The following is a 12876-nucleotide window of genomic DNA, read 5'->3' as shown; positions in this document are numbered from 1 at the left end:
CTGACCGCCCGCTCCTCAGCCTGGTCTCCATTCCCTCCCCACCCCTCTAGTTTCTGTAAAGGGGCTGACCCTCAACAACCCCAAGCTGAGCTCAGCAGCTGCCCTCAGGAGCCTGGGACCCGGTTCATCCCCAGGCCCCCCTCCATGTGGAAGATGCACTGTGGCCCTCTCCCCTAGCCAGGCGGGGTGGTACGGTTGAGAGAAACCAGGAGGGGGGCTCCCTATTGCTCTAGGCCTGATGTCACAGAGACCCCTCCCCTCACTCCTCCCTTCCCCCTATACTGTGGTAGGTGACTAGCCCCACCCTGTGGTGACGTCACAGTACACGCCCCCTCCCATCCTCTATTAAGTTTAAGTCTTTGTCTGGAGAATGTGAGTGGGACAGGAGCCGCTGGAGGTCTGCTTGCCCCTCACCCACTTCCCTTCTCCTCCCCCTCCACACCCCTTTCTTTGGTTAGCCCCATCTTCCAGATTGGTCCTGAAGGTCCTGCTAGTACCTAAGTGGCTGTGTGTGAGGTAAATGCCCCCTCTCCTGCTCCTGCCTCAGCCCTCCCTTTCTTCTCCTTCTCTTCCCCCCCTCCCCCTCCCCCGCCCCAGTCTTTTCATGAAGCCCAGCCCACCCTTCCATTTGGCTTTTCTTGGTGCTCTGGAGGATGTGTGTAAGGGTAGGTGGAAGGCCCTGGGAGTATCAATAACTTTGTTTACATGTGTGTGTGTTGCGTAGGATCACTTGTGTGTGGACATGCACATATATGGGTGTGTGTGGTCAGGGGCAAACCTGTGTGTGCCTAGTCCTCTAGGGCTGCTCCTATTTGGAGCTTCTTGCCTCCCTGGGCTTCTGTCTGGAGGGCTGGGGGATTGGGGGGGGTGTCATGGGTTGGAGTGGGGTATGGTGGAGTCCAACAGGAAGAAGTCTTTGGGAACATTTCCTCCCTCCCCTCCTCATGGGATGTTTCTGCCCTCCCTTCCTCCCATCCTTGGCTTGACTTTGGGGTTGGGGAGAGAGCAGACAGTCTAGCAACTCTTCCTTTCCCCTTCTCCATATCATCTTTTTTGTTTCAGTTCAATGGTATATATAGCTTTTGTTCTGGTTTCAATGATCACCTGGGGAAAGGGGCGTTTCCAGGTACCTTGTTGTGGAACAGAAAGAGGGAACTGTCCCTGACCCTGTGGATCTTTATGATTTACACACTGAAAGGAGAAAGTTGTTTTAATGTGCACTGCTCTCATTATGAGGAATTTGGAGTATTTTATCACAGGGCTATTGATAGCTTGGATTTCTTCCTTTGAAAACTTTCTGTTCCTTTGATGTATTGGAGAATGTCTTTTAATCCTGGAAACTGGAATGAGTTCCTTCTATATCTTGCATATGCAACAGTCCTTAGAGAACTTTACTGCAAAGATGTTTTTTTTTTTCTCACTCAACTGTGACCCTGCTCATTTTAACTCCATTTGATCCATTTGTGCAAAAGCATTTTAACTTTATAGCAGAATTCTCCATTTTATTTTCTGTGATCCTCTCCATTGCTTGTTCTATCATGATCTCTTCCCTTATCCACAGATATGAAAAGTAATTTCCTCCTTGCTCCTCTGATTTGCTATTGATTCCCATTTTATGCCTAATGCATGTATCCATTTATAGTTTAATTTGATAGGTGGTGTGAGCTGTTGTTGTCCTATCAAATTTCTGGCAAACTGCTTTTCCTTCATCCCATCTGTTATTTTTAAAATGGTTTGTCCTCCCCTACACCCCTTCCCACAATGCCAACTGCTGTCTTTGGACATATTAAACACTATTTTATTTGTTTGCTTGTATAATTGTATACCTATCTTTTCTATCGATCAACCTTTCAATTTTTAACAAGTTCCAATTGTTTTTTTTGGATAGCTAGATGGCCTACTGGGTCTGAATTCAGGAAGACTCAGCTTCCTGAGTTCAAATCAAGCCTCAGATACTTACTATCTATGTAACCTTGGGTAAGTCACTTAACCCTGTTTGCGTCAGTTTTTCCTCTGTCAAATGAGCTGCTCAAGGAAATGGCAAACCACTCCAGTATCTTTGCCAACAAAACCCTGAATGGGGTCAGGAAAAGTCACACAGGACTAAACAACAATTGTTTTCATAATCACTGATTTGTAGTATTGTTTGAGATCTGCTACTGATAATCACTAACCCAAATTCCTTTCTTTCCTGATTCCCCCCTTCATTATTACCCTTGAGATTCTTGACTTCTTTTAAAAAAATTTATTGGTTTTTTTCTGTATCTTCCATAATCAATGTATCCCATATATCCCTCCCTCTCCCCATCCTCCAGAGCTGTCCCTTGGGACAAATACTATTTTTTGTTTTAGGGAGGGAAAGAAAAGCAAGCACAACTGATTGATGCATTTTTGAAGAAGTGTGGAATGTGTAACACCTGTGGACTTCTCACCTCCTGGATGGGGTAGGATAATGGTGTCTTCTCATGTTTGCTTTTCAGTCCTACTTATTATTTAATGTTTTGTTCCATGTATTTTTAATTTTTTGGTGGGTTGTTCTTTCCATTTAAATTGGTGTAGCTACCACGAATATATACTGTTTTCTTGGCTCTGCTTAATTCATTTTGTATCAGTTCACAATGATTTTTCCAAATTTCTCTGTACTCATCACACACATGTTCTACAGTGCAGTAATTTGTTGATTGTTGTCCTTCATTTTCAAAGAGAACCAAAATGACATCACTAGGTTAGAGTCAAGTTACAGCGTGTCTGACTGTGGCTGATCAGACCAATAAATGCTTTACCACAAGTCGGGCACTAATAGTCCATGTGAACATTTGGGTTGGATTCTCTAAATTTATGCATCTCACATTTCCTTTGAGCTACTTCAGTTCTGCTTTGCTCATAGAGCACAACACCTTCTCTGATGAGGGCACACCATGCTGGGCGGTCCTGTGCAATGTCTCCCACATCATGCAATCAATTTCAAAGTTCTCAAGAGAGACCTTGAGAGTGTCCTTATGTTGCTTTTTCTGACCACCATGTGAGCACACGCCTTCATTTAATTCTCCATAAAATAGTCTTTTAGGCAAGAGTATATTTGGCATTCAGACAATTTGGCCAGCCCATCAGAGTTGTGCTCTCTGCAGTAGAGCTTGGCAGTTGCTGCCAGGTGATCTTCAGAATATTCCTAAGACAATTCATATGGAAGCAATTCAGTTTCCTGGCATGGCACTGGTAGACTGTCCAGGTTTCACAGGCATACTACAATGAGTTCATCACAACAGTTCTGTAGACTTTCAGTTTGGTAGTCAGTCTAATACCTCTTCTCTCCCACACTTTCCTTAAGAGCCTCCCCAATGCTGAGCTATCTCTGGCAATTCATGCATCAACCTCATTATTAATGTGTACATACCTGGAAATTATACTGTCAAAGTATTCAAAACATCTCCATTTGCTGTAACTGATGGCTCCATGTATGGATGGTGTGGTGCTGGCTGATGGAGCACCTGTGTCTTCTTGGTATTAATTGTTAGGGCAAAATTATCATAAGCAGCAGAGAGTCAATCCATACTTTGTTGCATCTCAGCTTCAGAGGCTGCACCGAGTGCACAATCATCTGCAAACAAAAAGTCATGCTCAAACCCTTCCTCCACTTAATTTCCCATCAGTGCAGTAGCTGACCTTGATATAGTGTTCATCCTCATTGAAGGTGTTTGACAACATGGCTGAAAACATCATGCTAAAGAGCATGGAGGCAAGCACACAGTATTTTCACTCCATTGGTGACTGGGAAAGAGTGAGAGTATTGCCCTGTGATGTTTAAAATCTAAACTGTGGTTGCCTTAAATCAGAAGCTTCAGCTCCAGTCTAGCCTAGAGTTCCAGCCTGGTTGGGTTCTTCCTGAAGTCCTCCTCCAAGAGCCTGCTTTAATCAGGAGCACCTTAGCAAGCTGTTCATGGAAGTTTTTTTATAGATCTGGAACAGAGGCAGTCCTTACACACTGCTTCAAGGTGATTGGTTGGCGTCATCCAAATCCATTGTCTTTGAAGGTGTTCTCAAGTTTAGTTCACAGTCTAGTTTCTGAGAACAATACCTTCTTAAGGGATAGCCAGGTGTGATTACAATACAATTAACTTGAAGTAGGCTTAATCAGCAGTCAATCACTCTCACTTGATTCAATCAGTATAGATTAATCTCCAGGTGGGTCTTTGAGTATCTGCTAAATCCCATTATTTCATCATATTCCCCCCTTTGTTTCTTCTAGGAACAGGTGTTCCTAGATGAAACAGCCCATTATCCAGAACCCAGGGAAGCATGACATCATGAAATTGATATATACGACTGATGAACTTCTCTGGGAAACCAAATTTTGACATAATTTTCCATATGCCCTCATGACTGACAGTATCAAAGGCCTTGATGAAATCAACACATGCTGTGTACCGACCTCTTTTCTGCTCCTGACATTTCTCCTGGAATTGTCAGACAGCAAACACCATGTCACCCATTCCTCTGCCCTTTCTGAAGCCACACTGCCTCTCAGGTAGATGACCATCTTCCAGGAAAAGGATTGGCTTATTAAGGAGGACTCTGGCAAGAATCTTACCAGCAATAATTAAGAGAGAGACCCCCTGTGATTGTCACAGGTAAATCTATTTACCTTTATAGAGATGGACAGTGGAGATGTCCTTGAATTCCTGGGGGATAACCTCCTCTTGCCATATAAACCAAAAAATTTCAGTCAACTTTTGTATGAGCAATGGACCCCCAAAGATACAAATCTTAGCTGGAATAGAATCATCACCGGGTACTTTGCCACAGGAAAGGGTCCTAATGGCATTCAAAAATCTCTTCTTTAGTTGGAAATTTGTCTAGAAAGGGGTTGACTTCAACCTGAGTTAAATGGTCAGTGGCTTCAGGATTGATTGATGATGGTCTATTGAAAACACTATGAAAGTGTTCAGCTCATTTCTCCAGGATCATGTCCTTATCAATGTTCACTTGCACTTTACTTTTTTTTTAGTGAGACAATTGGGGTTAAGTGACTTGCCCAGGGTCACACAGCTAGTAAGTATTAAGTGTCTGAGGCCAGATTTGAACTCAGGTACTCCTGACTCCAGGGCCGGTGCTCTATCCACTGTGTCACCTAGCTGCCCCCCTGCACTTTACTTTTGATGGAGTTAAATTCTGCCTTCTTAGACACAGATGAACTATTCTCTAACTAACCCTGTGGAGTTCTCATTTTTTATTTAGCAGTTTCTGAATTTCCATAATTTTTGTTAAGCCAGTCTTCATATTTCTTGGTGCTGTGACCCAGATGATCAGATGTAGTGCTGTACACCAAATCTCTGAAAGCTGCCCACTCCTTTTCTGTTGCCAATCATGTGTTGGCTCAACTTTCCCTCCAAGTTAGCAACAAACTATTCTGGCTAAGAGAAGGGTTCTAATCTGTTGACATTAATCTGTTGATATCTAATCTGGTAATCATTTTGCCTTGGGGACACTGCTTTTGTTGAATGGAAATATTTATCTTGGAAAGGATGTTTATAATTAGTCCAGTACTCTGCACCATGCATTGCCTTAGTCACTCTCATATCCTGTTTCTCTCTTCTCCTTACAATTACATAGTCTATTAAATAGTTTATTAATTTTTTTTTTTGCTGTGAGGGTGCATCCATGAAGTTTTATTGTGTTTAGGTAAATTGAAGACAATGTTGGTGGTGAGAAGGTCATGAGATGCACAAGTCTTCAGTAGTAAGTGACCATTGCTGTTGCTGTTTCCAAATCCATTCTTCCCAAGGACTCTCTGCCATGTCTGGTAGTCTGAGCCTACTCTAGCATTAAAGTCACCCAGAATTATAAGCTTGACCTCTTTGGGCACATTGATGATGAGGGTCTCCAGATCTTCATAAAATTCTTCTTTGACCTGATCAGAGTTTGTCATGGCGGGAACATAGGCACTGATGATGCTGGTGTGGCATTTTCCTGCAAGTGGCAATCAAATTGTCATTCACTCCTTTTGGTAGGCATACAAGTTTGTTGACTAGATTAGTTTTGATTGTGAAACCTACACCAGATTCATGGTCCTCCCCTTCATTGTGGCCACTCCAGAAAAATGTGTATCTAGCTCCAACTTCAGTAAGCTGGCCTTCATTTGCCAGTCTTGTTTCACTCAGGGCTGCACTTTGGATGCGATACCGGCTGACTTCTCTCATAACAAGAGCTGTTCATCTTTCATGTCTACTGGATTTTGTGTTGTCTGTAAGTGTATCTTCCCCATTAGGCTGAGTTCCTTCAGAGTAGAGACTGTCTTTTGCTTTTCTTTGTATCTACACCACTCACTTAGCAAATTACCTGGCACATAGTAAGTGCTTAACATATGTACATTGACTGAATATTCTGGATCAGATTCTCAGTACTAGGAAGGAACTGGTTGATGAAATGGAAATGTAGGGAGTGCCGGGAGGAAGTGACCCCTCAATCTTAGACTTTATGTTAAAGGAGAGGCAATCTGGGCACAGTCTATGAAGCCAGTGATTGCAGTAGTTTAGTGTTCCAGAAATGGGAAGACTAAAGCTTACTTTAAGGACTTACTTTTTGAGAAAATCATCTGAGAACACTGAAAAGCAGTATGGCAGAAATTAGGTATAGACCAACATCTCACAATATAAACCAAGATAAGTTCCAAATGAACACATCAATTACACAAAAAGGAGACACTATAAACAAACTCCAGAACTGAGAAATTACCTTTTTCATCTATAGATGGAGGAAGAGTTCAGGAACAGAGAAGAGACAGAGAGGATCTAAGGAGGTAAAAATGATCATTTAAGTTACATAAAATTCAAATGTTTTTGTAAAAAGAAAGTTAATACAACTGAAACTAAAGGGGAAAGTAGGTAAATAGAAAAAATCTTTCATGTATAAGGTATATAGAGAACCAATTTTCAATTATAAAGATAAGAAGAATTTCTAATTCTAATTTTCTAACTGATAAATGGCCAAAGAATATGAATAAGTAGTTTTCACAGGAAGAAATCTAAACTATCCACAAACAAATAGAACAATGATCAAAATTAATAATAATTGGGAAAATAAAAATTAAAGCAACTTTGATGTTCTACTTTATAACTATGAGTAAAATAGACCATTAATACCAAATAGAAGGGGGCAGCTAGGTGGTGCAGTGGATAAAGCACTGGCCCTAGATTCAGGAGGACCTGAGTTCAAATGTGGCCTCAGACACTTGAGACTTACTAGCTGTGTGACCCTGGGTGAGTCACTTAACCCTCATTGCTCTGCAAAAAAACAAAAAACAAATAGAGATACTTAAGAGAACTAATTGCCCTTATGAACTAATTGGTAAAGATGACAATTTAAAAAAAGGAAACTGACAATTGTTGGAGAGACTTGGGAAAACAGTCCCAATAGTAAACTGTTGGTGCAGCTGTGAGTTGGTCCGGCCATTCTGAAAATCAATATTAAAGTGTGTTCCAAAAGCACTAAACTGAGCATACCTTTTGATCAAGTTATATGAGTATTAGGCCTATACACCAAAAAGATCAAAGAAAGATGAGAGAGACTTGTGTGTACAAAAATATTTATAACACCTTTTTTTGTAGTAGTCATAAAGTGGAAACTAATGGAATTCTCTTCAATTGGCAGAATGCCTAAACAAATTATGTTATATAAATAGAATGGAATATTACCACACTATAAGAAATGCCTAAATGAAGTTTCAGAGAAACCTGTGACATAAAGTATCAAAAATCAAAAGTCTTTTATGTGGATAAAGGATTAGACTTGCTTTTCTTGGCTTCAGAGGTCAGAATCATGAGGAATACTCGGAAGTTATACAGAGACCAATTTAGGCCTCACAGTAGGAAAAAAAACTCCCTCAAAATTTCCTGTCTCTGTAAAATAATTTTTTGGTAGTTCAACTGACATTGCAGTGAATAAGTCAATTAATTTAGGTAGAATCTTTATCATATTGGCTCAGCCTACCCATGCGCAATTAATATGTTGCCAATTTTTTACAAATGATTTTGTTCATATGCAAGGTGTTTTGGAATTGTGTTCAGATAGTTCCTGGGTTTATTTTGGCAGGTAGACTCCCAAGTATTTCATATTGTTAACAGTTATTTTAAATGGAATTTCTCTATCACTTGCTACTGGACTTTATTGGTTATATATAGAAATGCTGATGACTAATGTTGGTTAATTTCTTATCCTACAACTATGCTGAAGTTGTTAATTATTTCAACTAGTTTTTAGTTGATTCTTTATGATTATCTAAGTATACCATTTGCAAAGAGCAATAGTTTTGTTTCTTCATTGCCTATTTTAAGCTTCAATTTCTTTTTTTTCTCTTATTGCTAAAGCTAACATTTCCAGTACAATATTGTGATATATTAGTGGTGATAATAGTGATGATAATGGGCATATTTATTTCACCCCTGATTTTATGGGGAAGGCTTCTAGCTAATTCTCATTATGGATGGTGCTTGCTGATAGCTTTAGAGATATACTACATATCATTTTAAGGAAAGCTCCATTAATTCTATAGTCTCTACTGTTTTTCCTTGGAATGGGTGCTGTATTTAGTTAAAAGCCTTTTCTGTATCTCTTGAGATAATAATATGATTTCTGTTGGTTTTGTTATTGATATGGTCACTTATGCTTATAGTTTTCCTAATACTGAACCAGCCCTGCATTCCTCATATAAGTCCCACTTGCTCATAGTGTATGATCCTGGTGATGTGTGTGTATGTATATAAACAAACACAAATATATATTACATATAGTATATGTAAAAATATATTTATACACATGTATATAAAGAGATATATGTATGTGAATACACACACACACACACACATATATATAATACCAAGGACATTACACACATATATACATATACATATATATGTAATCTCCTTGCTGGTATATGAAGATTACGTGTATGTGTGTGTGTGTGTGTGTGTGTGTAATCTCCTTGATGGTATGTTATTTAACATTTCTGTATCAATATCCATTAGAGCAATTGGTCTATAGTTTTCTTTCTCCGTTTTGGCTCTTCCTGGTTTAGGTATCAATGTTATATTTGTGTCATAAAAGGAATATGGCAGGATTCCTTCTTCACCTATTTTCCAATATTTGGTAGAATTCACTTGTGAATCCTTTTTGCCAAAAGGATTTTTTCTTAGGGAGTGCATTGATGGTTTGTTCAATTTTGTTTTGTATTATTTGTCTAAAATGAATTAAATATTCTATTTCTTCTGTTTATCTAGGCAATTAATATTTTTGTAATTATTCATCCATTTCATTTAGATTGTCAGATTTATTGGCATACAATTAGCCAAAATATCTCCCAATTGTTCCTTTCATTTTCTCTTCATTGGTGGTGAATTCACCTATTTTCATTTTTGATACTAGGCACTGGTTTTTTCTTTCTTTTAAAAAATGAAATAAACCAATGGTTTGTCTTTTTGTTATTTTTTCATAAAACCAGCTTTTATTTTAATTCTTACTTAAATGGTTTTGTTAGCTTTCAGCATTTTTAATCTCCTTTGATTTTCAGGACTTCCAATTTGTTCTTTAATTGTGGATTTTTAATTCATTATTTTTCTAGCTTTTTTAGTTGCATGCCCAATTCATTAATCTGCTCTTTCTCTATGTTATTGATATGTGTTTAGAGATAAAAAAATTTCCCCTAAGTACTGCTTTGGCTGCATATCATGCATTTTGGTGTGTTGTCTCATTGTTGTAATTCTCTTTAATGAAATTATTGATTGATTCTATGATTTCTTCTTTTACCAACTTATTCTTTAGTATTGGATTATTTAGTTTCCAATTAATTTTTAATCTCTCTTTTTATGGCCATTTCTTAAATGTAATTTTTTATTGCATCATGATCTGAAAAGGATGCATTTAATATTTCTGCTTTTCTTCATTTTATTGTGAGGTTTTTATGCCCTAATAAATGGTCAGTGTTTTGGTAGGTGCCATATATTCCTAAGAAAAGGTCTATCATATCCAACTTTTCTAAAATTCTAACCACTACCTTAAGTTCTTTCTTGTTTAGTTTGTAGTTAGATTCATCTAGTTCTGAGAGGGGAAAGTTGAGGTCCCCCACAAGTATAGTTTTACTGTCCATTTTCTCCTGTAACTTCTCCTTTAGAAATATGGATGCTATACCTTTTAATGCATGTATGTTTAATACTGTTATTACTTCATTGTCTATGGTATCTTTTAGGAAGTTTCCTTCTTTGTCTCTTATAATAATTAGATCTAATTTTACTTTTGCTTTATCTGAGATCATGATTGCTGACTCTCTTATATGATTTTTTTTTTTTAGTGAGGCAATTGGGGTTAAGTGACTTGCCCAGGGTCACACAGCTAGTAAATGTTAAGAGGCCGGATTTGAACTCAGGTACTCCTGACTCCAGGACCGGTGCTCTATCCACTGCGCACCTAGCTGCCCCTCTTATATGATTTTTAAAATCCATTTTGAGCTCTTTTAGGAGGCTTTGTGGGCCTTAGACCAAATCATATTTCTCTTTAAGGCTTTGCCTATAGATGTTTTGGCATTGTTGTCCTCTTCTAAGTTTGTGTTTTCATCTTCCCTGTTACCACAGTATCTTTCTACGGTCAGAGATTTTTTTGTTTGTTTTTTTGCTGATTTTCCAGTCTGTTGCTTATTGCTGTGGGGCCTGGGGTGGGGGGGTGGCCATCTGCCTGCTGTGCCTGGATCTCCTGGCATTTCAGGCTTGGCCACTAGCCTTATGATTCATAAGTCCCCACTTGGAACATGAAGTATTTCAAGAAGCCATTCTATACCTATCCTACTTCATAAAAATACAACACACAAGGTGAAACACACCACAGTTGCTTAAAACTTGTTGAATGAATGAATTTTATACATCTGATTGGAAGTGACATTTGGATGAAGTAAACACTGAAGCTAACTCAGGAGTGCGCATGTGTGTGTGTGTGTGTGTGTGTGTGTGTGTGTGTGTGTGTGTACATGTGTTGAGGTCAGGGGAGGTGGAAGTTAAAGCTTCACAGGTTATGAGGGCCATGAAAAGGGATATTACTGCCTCTGTCTTCTGTGCTTAGAGTCAGGAAGAACTGAGTTCAAATCCTGCCTCTGATACTTACAGGCTCATGACCTTGAGCAAGTCACTTAATTTCTCTCCACCCTTTTGTTGACAGGTTGAACTAATTAAATTGGATGATGAGAGGATTTCCATGAGGCTCTCCCATCTCTATTTCAAGGGGAACAAACTTGTAAGGACACAGACCATCCAAGGGATGGCATTCATTATGGTATTCCATAATGGGAAGGTATTCAATTCCAAAGAAAGAAGCAGACTGCACCAGCATGGATTACACACACACACACACACACACACACACACACACACACACACACACACACACATATTCATGTCCTCATCCCCATTGGGCCAGGTCAGGTATTATATAGCAACAGAATGAAGAAGGCCAGAAGCCAGGGATGCCCAGGGGTCAAGTGCAAGTTTTTCCATGGGACAGTTGAAGCTTCTCTTGCAGTTTATATCAAAGGTAGTTTACACTGTCTGTGGGATTATAGGTCCTATTCTCAGACCATTGCACCCACCATACCTAAAGATACTTGGAGAGTTCCTAACTCAGGTAGGGCAGCTAGCATTTGGCCTCAGGGTGGGTGATGTATTTAGAAAGGGCTGAGTACTTGCAGAACTTTAATACACTGAGAATGAGCTCTTTTCCTACCCTTCCCTGGCCTCAAGGCAGCTTCCTGAACAGTTGCTTGGCAACAGTGTTCTGAGATTTCTGAATGAATCCCTCCATCTAGGGGGCTCAGTGGTTAGAGCATGGGGCCTGGAGTTAGGAAGGTCTGAGTTGAAATCTAGCCTCAGGCGCTTATCAGCTATGTGACCTTGGGCAAGGGCAAGTCAGAGTGTTCCAAGTCAAGTCCTCTTTCATCTGTCTCCTCAGTAGGATTGACAACTATCTGAATGCATCTGATCTTACAGAGTTGTCTAGGGGCACTGTTAGGTGACTTAACTGTGGTTATTGTGGAGCCTAAAATTCTAACTGTGATGTCTAAAAAATCTAATGTGTGGCTGCCTTAAATTAGAGACTTTAGCACCAGTCTTTGGGCATTAAGCATTTATTAAAATATATTAAGGGTTAACAAAGAGAAACCTGTGGAGAAAGAAAGAAAAGGAAACTTGCTCCCTGCACCTGAAGCTGATCCTCTTGCTACCTCCAAGGGACAGGAAAAAAAAAAGCCTTCTCCCCCTTCACTGGAGTGGAAGCCCTCTGTGGGCCTGCCCAGGCATGGTCCCTACACACACAGCTCCAAGCTAATTGGCTGATAGCATTGATAGACAAGACTTACAGGCAGTAACTTCCAGACGCCAGACAGCTTCCAGATGCTTAGTCACATGTTTTTTTCTCAGGGTGGTGCTCTGATTCTCATATCATGCTGCTAACATGGATCTGAAGCAGGACTTGAACTCTGAACCTTCCTGACTCTCAAGCTGGCCCTCTATCCTTAGGCCTCAAAGAATCCCTCTCTTCTATAGAGACACAGTTGGAGCATCCCCTATTCCATGAAGCCTTTCCTGATCTCAACTGCCTTGCTCCCAGCCTGCCTTAAAAATAAACAAAAGAAGGTCTTTTATTTGTATTTATTCTCTATATACTTTTATATATTTTCTGTCTCATTAGAATAAAAGCTTCCAGTGGTTAGGGACTTTGTTATTAATAGTGTTTACATCTCCAGAACCTAGCACAATGCCTGTTATGCAGTAGGTACTTGACAAATGCTCCTTGATTGCTTAATTAGGCCACCTGTCTTTCCATGTGCCCAGCACACAGGAGGAG

General features: G+C 39.7%; 1 long non-coding RNA gene across 1 annotated transcript; it reads left to right on the top strand.

Annotated features, from left to right (window-relative positions):
* Window positions 1–379: 379 nt before the first annotated feature.
* Window positions 380–12534, top strand: LOC122733665. Its single transcript, XR_006353940.1, has 3 exons — window positions 380–516; window positions 2353–2444; window positions 12450–12534. It is a non-coding gene; the product is annotated as an uncharacterized LOC122733665 (long non-coding RNA).
* The last annotated feature ends 342 nt before the right edge of the window (window positions 12535–12876 follow it).

This window comes from Dromiciops gliroides, chromosome X (genome assembly GCF_019393635.1).
Source record: "Dromiciops gliroides isolate mDroGli1 chromosome X, mDroGli1.pri, whole genome shotgun sequence".
In the NCBI taxonomy this organism is placed as follows: domain Eukaryota; kingdom Metazoa; phylum Chordata; class Mammalia; order Microbiotheria; family Microbiotheriidae; genus Dromiciops; species Dromiciops gliroides.
Note: the sequence above shows the minus strand (reverse complement) of the source record. Positions and strands in the feature narration are given on the sequence as shown.